The sequence below is a fragment of the Chanos chanos genome, chromosome 13, assembly GCF_902362185.1.
Source record: "Chanos chanos chromosome 13, fChaCha1.1, whole genome shotgun sequence".
NCBI classification, from domain to species: Eukaryota; Metazoa; Chordata; class Actinopteri; order Gonorynchiformes; family Chanidae; genus Chanos; species Chanos chanos.
In genome coordinates, this window is record NC_044507.1 from 885,001 (window position 1) to 892,500 (window position 7,500).

Sequence of the window (7,500 nt, forward strand, 5' to 3'; positions counted from 1 at the left end):
AATGAAAAAAAAAAAACCGTGCAGCCAGTCACAGTGTGAACACATCACCACTCACACAATCCATCAATGGTCTTATATACATCTGTCGCTCTATCTACCTATTTATCTGTCTGTCTATATGTCCGTCTGTAGGTCTGCCTGTCTGTCTGTGTATCTATCTGTCTGTGTGTCTGTCTGTCTTTGTGTCCATGTGTCTATGTACTCAGGGAGAGCTGCTGTAAGTCTGTGCCAGTGCTGTGTGAGATAATATCAGACAGTGCTGTGTGAGATAATATCAGACAGTGCTGTGTGAGATAATATCAGACAGTGCTGTGTGAGATGAGATTATATCAGACAGTGCTGTGTGAGATAATATCAGACAGTGCTGTATATGAGATAATATCAGACAGTGCTGTATATGAGATAATATCAGACAGTGCTGTGTGAGATTATATCAGACAGTGCTGTGTGAGATGAGATAATATCAGACAGTGCTGTGTGAGATAATATCAGACAGTGCTGTGTGAGATAATATCAGACAGTGCTGTGTGAGATAATATCAGACAGTGCTGTGTGAGATGAGATAATATCAGACAGTGCTGTGTGAGATAATATCAGACAGTGCTGTGTGAGATAATATCAGACAGTGCTGTATATGAGATAATATCAGACAGTGCTGTGTGAGATAATATCAGACAGTGCTGTGTGAGATAATATCAGACAGTGCTGTGTGAGATAATATCAGACAGTGCTGTATATGAGATAATATCAGACAGTGCTGTATATGAGATTATATCAGACAGTGCTGTATATGAGATTATATCAGACAGTGCTGTATATGAGATAATATCAGACAGTGCTGTATATGAGATAATATCAGACAGTGCTGTGTGAGATAATATCAGACAGTGCTGTGTGAGATAATATCAGACAGTGCTGTGTGAGATAATATCAGACAGTGCTGTGTGAGATAATATCAGACAGTGCTGTGTGAGATAATATCAGACAGTGCTGTGTGAGATTATATCAGACAGTGCTGTGTGAGGTGAGATGAGATAATATCAGACAGTGCTGTGTGAGATAATATCAGACAGTGCTGTGTGAGATAATATCAGACAGTGCTGTGTGAGATAATATCAGACAGTGCTGTGTGAGATAATATCAGACAGTGCTGTGTGGGATTATATCAGACAGTGCTGTGTGAGATTATATCAGACAGTGCTGTATATGAGATAATATCAGACAGTGAGATAATATCAGACAGTGCTGTGTGAGATAATATCAGACAGTGCTGTGTGAGATTATATCAGACAGTGCTGTATATGAGATTATATCAGACAGTGAGATAATATCAGACAGTGCTGTGTGAGATAATATCAGACAGTGCTGTGTGAGATAATATCAGACAGTGCTGTATATGAGATAATATCAGACAGTGCTGTATATGAGATAATATCAGACAGTGCTGTATATGAGATAATATCAGACAGTGCTGTGTGAGATTATATCAGACAGTGCTGTGTGAGATGAGATAATATCAGACAGTGCTGTGTGAGATAATATCAGACAGTGCTGTGTGAGATAATATCAGACAGTGCTGTGTGAGATAATATCAGGCAGTGCTGTGTGAGATAATATCAGACAGTGCTGTGTGAGATAATATCAGACAGTGCTGTGTGGGATTATATCAGACAGTGCTGTGTGAGATTATATCAGACAGTGCTGTATATGAGATTATATCAGACAGTGAGATAATATCAGACAGTGCTGTGTGAGATAATATCAGACAGTGCTGTGTGAGATAATATCAGACAGTGCTGTGTGAGATAATATCAGACAGTGCTGTGTGAGATGAGATAATATCAGACAGTGCTGTATATGAGATAATATCAGACAGTGCTGTATATGAGATAATATCAGACAGTGCTGTGTGAGATTATATCAGACAGTACTGTGTGAGATGAGATAATATCAGACAGTGCTGTGTGAGATAATATCAGACAGTGCTGTGTGAGATAATATCAGACAGTGCTGTATATGAGATAATATCAGACAGTGCTGTGTGAGATTATATCAGACAGTGCTGTGTGAGATAATATCAGACAGTGCTGTATATGAGATAATATCAGACAGTGCTGTATATGAGATAATATCAGACAGTGCTGTGTGAGATTATATCAGACAGTGCTGTGTGAGATGAGATAATATCAGACAGTGCTGTGTGAGATAATATCAGACAGTGCTGTGTGAGATGAGATAATATCAGACAGTGCTGTGTGAGATTATATCAGACAGTGCTGTGTGAGATGAGATAATATCAGAAAGTGCTGTATATGAGATAATATCAGACAGTGCTGTGTGAGATAATATCAGACAGTGCTGTGTGAGATAATATCAGACAGTGCTGTGTGAGATTATATCAGACAGTGCTGTGTGAGATGAGATAATATCAGAAAGTGCTGTATATGAGATAATATCAGACAGTGCTGTGTGAGATAATATCAGACAGTGCTGTGTGAGATGAGATTGTATCAGACAGTGCTGTGTGAGATGAGATTATATCAGACAGTGCTGTGTGAGATAATATCAGACAGTGCTGTGTGAGATTATATCAGACAGTGCTGTATATGAGATAATATCAGAAAGTGCTGTGTGAGATAATATCAGACAGTGCTGTGTGAGATAATATCAGACAGTGCTGTGTGAGATGAGATAATATCAGACAGTGCTGTGTGAGATGAGATAATATCAGACAGTGCTGTGTGAGATAATATCAGACAGTGCTGTATATGAGATAATATCAGACAGTGCTGTGTGAGATAATATCAGACAGTGCTGTGTGAGATAATATCAGACAGTGCTGTATATGAGATAATATCAGACAGTGCTGTGTGAGATAATATCAGACAGTGCTGTGTGAGATAATATCAGACAGTGCTGTGTGAGATAATATCAGACAGTGCTGTATATGAGATAATATCAGACAGTGCTGTATATGAGATTATATCAGACAGTGCTGTATATGAGATTATATCAGACAGTGCTGTATATGAGATAATATCAGACAGTGCTGTATATGAGATAATATCAGACAGTGCTGTGTGAGATAATATCAGACAGTGCTGTGTGAGATAATATCAGACAGTGCTGTGTGAGATAATATCAGACAGTGCTGTGTGAGATAATATCAGACAGTGCTGTGTGAGATAATATCAGACAGTGCTGTGTGAGATTATATCAGACAGTGCTGTGTGAGGTGAGATGAGATAATATCAGACAGTGCTGTGTGAGATAATATCAGACAGTGCTGTGTGAGATAATATCAGACAGTGCTGTGTGAGATAATATCAGACAGTGCTGTGTGAGATAATATCAGACAGTGCTGTGTGGGATTATATCAGACAGTGCTGTGTGAGATTATATCAGACAGTGCTGTATATGAGATAATATCAGACAGTGAGATAATATCAGACAGTGCTGTGTGAGATAATATCAGACAGTGCTGTGTGAGATTATATCAGACAGTGCTGTATATGAGATTATATCAGACAGTGAGATAATATCAGACAGTGCTGTGTGAGATAATATCAGACAGTGCTGTGTGAGATAATATCAGACAGTGCTGTATATGAGATAATATCAGACAGTGCTGTATATGAGATAATATCAGACAGTGCTGTATATGAGATAATATCAGACAGTGCTGTGTGAGATTATATCAGACAGTGCTGTGTGAGATGAGATAATATCAGACAGTGCTGTGTGAGATAATATCAGACAGTGCTGTGTGAGATAATATCAGACAGTGCTGTGTGAGATAATATCAGGCAGTGCTGTGTGAGATAATATCAGACAGTGCTGTGTGAGATAATATCAGACAGTGCTGTGTGGGATTATATCAGACAGTGCTGTGTGAGATTATATCAGACAGTGCTGTATATGAGATTATATCAGACAGTGAGATAATATCAGACAGTGCTGTGTGAGATAATATCAGACAGTGCTGTGTGAGATAATATCAGACAGTGCTGTGTGAGATAATATCAGACAGTGCTGTGTGAGATGAGATAATATCAGACAGTGCTGTATATGAGATAATATCAGACAGTGCTGTATATGAGATAATATCAGACAGTGCTGTGTGAGATTATATCAGACAGTACTGTGTGAGATGAGATAATATCAGACAGTGCTGTGTGAGATAATATCAGACAGTGCTGTGTGAGATAATATCAGACAGTGCTGTATATGAGATAATATCAGACAGTGCTGTGTGAGATTATATCAGACAGTGCTGTGTGAGATAATATCAGACAGTGCTGTATATGAGATAATATCAGACAGTGCTGTATATGAGATAATATCAGACAGTGCTGTGTGAGATTATATCAGACAGTGCTGTGTGAGATGAGATAATATCAGACAGTGCTGTGTGAGATAATATCAGACAGTGCTGTGTGAGATGAGATAATATCAGACAGTGCTGTGTGAGATTATATCAGACAGTGCTGTGTGAGATGAGATAATATCAGAAAGTGCTGTATATGAGATAATATCAGACAGTGCTGTGTGAGATAATATCAGACAGTGCTGTGTGAGATAATATCAGACAGTGCTGTGTGAGATTATATCAGACAGTGCTGTGTGAGATGAGATAATATCAGAAAGTGCTGTATATGAGATAATATCAGACAGTGCTGTGTGAGATAATATCAGACAGTGCTGTGTGAGATGAGATTGTATCAGACAGTGCTGTGTGAGATGAGATTATATCAGACAGTGCTGTGTGAGATAATATCAGACAGTGCTGTGTGAGATTATATCAGACAGTGCTGTATATGAGATAATATCAGAAAGTGCTGTGTGAGATAATATCAGACAGTGCTGTGTGAGATAATATCAGACAGTGCTGTGTGAGATGAGATAATATCAGACAGTGCTGTGTGAGATGAGATAATATCAGACAGTGCTGTGTGAGATAATATCAGACAGTGCTGTATATGAGATAATATCAGACAGTGCTGTGTGAGATAATATCAGACAGTGCTGTGTGAGATAATATCAGACAGTGCTGTATATGAGATAATATCAGACAGTGCTGTGTGAGATAATATCAGACAGTGCTGTGTGAGATAATATCAGACAGTGCTGTGTGAGATAATATCAGACAGTGCTGTATATGAGATAATATCAGACAGTGCTGTATATGAGATTATATCAGACAGTGCTGTATATGAGATTATATCAGACAGTGCTGTATATGAGATAATATCAGACAGTGCTGTATATGAGATAATATCAGACAGTGCTGTGTGAGATAATATCAGACAGTGCTGTGTGAGATAATATCAGACAGTGCTGTGTGAGATAATATCAGACAGTGCTGTGTGAGATAATATCAGACAGTGCTGTGTGAGATAATATCAGACAGTGCTGTGTGAGATTATATCAGACAGTGCTGTGTGAGGTGAGATGAGATAATATCAGACAGTGCTGTGTGAGATAATATCAGACAGTGCTGTGTGAGATAATATCAGACAGTGCTGTGTGAGATAATATCAGACAGTGCTGTGTGAGATAATATCAGACAGTGCTGTGTGGGATTATATCAGACAGTGCTGTGTGAGATTATATCAGACAGTGCTGTATATGAGATAATATCAGACAGTGAGATAATATCAGACAGTGCTGTGTGAGATAATATCAGACAGTGCTGTGTGAGATTATATCAGACAGTGCTGTATATGAGATTATATCAGACAGTGAGATAATATCAGACAGTGCTGTGTGAGATAATATCAGACAGTGCTGTGTGAGATAATATCAGACAGTGCTGTATATGAGATAATATCAGACAGTGCTGTATATGAGATAATATCAGACAGTGCTGTATATGAGATAATATCAGACAGTGCTGTGTGAGATTATATCAGACAGTGCTGTGTGAGATGAGATAATATCAGACAGTGCTGTGTGAGATAATATCAGACAGTGCTGTGTGAGATAATATCAGACAGTGCTGTGTGAGATAATATCAGGCAGTGCTGTGTGAGATAATATCAGACAGTGCTGTGTGAGATAATATCAGACAGTGCTGTGTGGGATTATATCAGACAGTGCTGTGTGAGATTATATCAGACAGTGCTGTATATGAGATTATATCAGACAGTGAGATAATATCAGACAGTGCTGTGTGAGATAATATCAGACAGTGCTGTGTGAGATAATATCAGACAGTGCTGTGTGAGATAATATCAGACAGTGCTGTGTGAGATGAGATAATATCAGACAGTGCTGTATATGAGATAATATCAGACAGTGCTGTATATGAGATAATATCAGACAGTGCTGTGTGAGATTATATCAGACAGTACTGTGTGAGATGAGATAATATCAGACAGTGCTGTGTGAGATAATATCAGACAGTGCTGTGTGAGATAATATCAGACAGTGCTGTATATGAGATAATATCAGACAGTGCTGTGTGAGATTATATCAGACAGTGCTGTGTGAGATAATATCAGACAGTGCTGTATATGAGATAATATCAGACAGTGCTGTATATGAGATAATATCAGACAGTGCTGTGTGAGATTATATCAGACAGTGCTGTGTGAGATGAGATAATATCAGACAGTGCTGTGTGAGATAATATCAGACAGTGCTGTGTGAGATGAGATAATATCAGACAGTGCTGTGTGAGATTATATCAGACAGTGCTGTGTGAGATGAGATAATATCAGAAAGTGCTGTATATGAGATAATATCAGACAGTGCTGTGTGAGATAATATCAGACAGTGCTGTGTGAGATAATATCAGACAGTGCTGTGTGAGATTATATCAGACAGTGCTGTGTGAGATGAGATAATATCAGAAAGTGCTGTATATGAGATAATATCAGACAGTGCTGTGTGAGATAATATCAGACAGTGCTGTGTGAGATGAGATTGTATCAGACAGTGCTGTGTGAGATGAGATTATATCAGACAGTGCTGTGTGAGATAATATCAGACAGTGCTGTGTGAGATTATATCAGACAGTGCTGTATATGAGATAATATCAGAAAGTGCTGTGTGAGATAATATCAGACAGTGCTGTGTGAGATAATATCAGACAGTGCTGTGTGAGATGAGATAATATCAGACAGTGCTGTGTGAGATGAGATAATATCAGACAGTGCTGTGTGAGATAATATCAGACAGTGCTGTATATGAGATAATATCAGACAGTGCTGTGTGAGATTATATCAGACAGTGCTGTGTGAGATAATATCAGACAGTGCTGTGTGAGATTATATCAGACAGTGCTGTGTGAGATAATATCAGACAGTGCTGTATATGAGATAATATCAGACAGTGCTGTGTGAGATTATATCAGACAGTGCTATGTGAGATAATATCAGACAGTGCTGTGTGAGATAATATCAGACAGTGCTGTGTGAGATTATATCAGACAGTGCTGTGTGAGATAATATCAGACAGTGCTGTGTGAGATAATATCAGACAGTGCTGTGTGAGATA

The 7,500-nt window shown here is 38.4% G+C and overlaps 1 protein-coding gene across 1 annotated transcript in view; it reads right to left on the reverse strand.

Annotated features, from left to right (window-relative positions):
• Window positions 1–7,500, reverse strand: part of tnni1c (troponin I, skeletal, slow c) — a 14,487-nt gene that overhangs the window by 3,077 nt on the left and 3,910 nt on the right. The window lies entirely within an intron of this gene.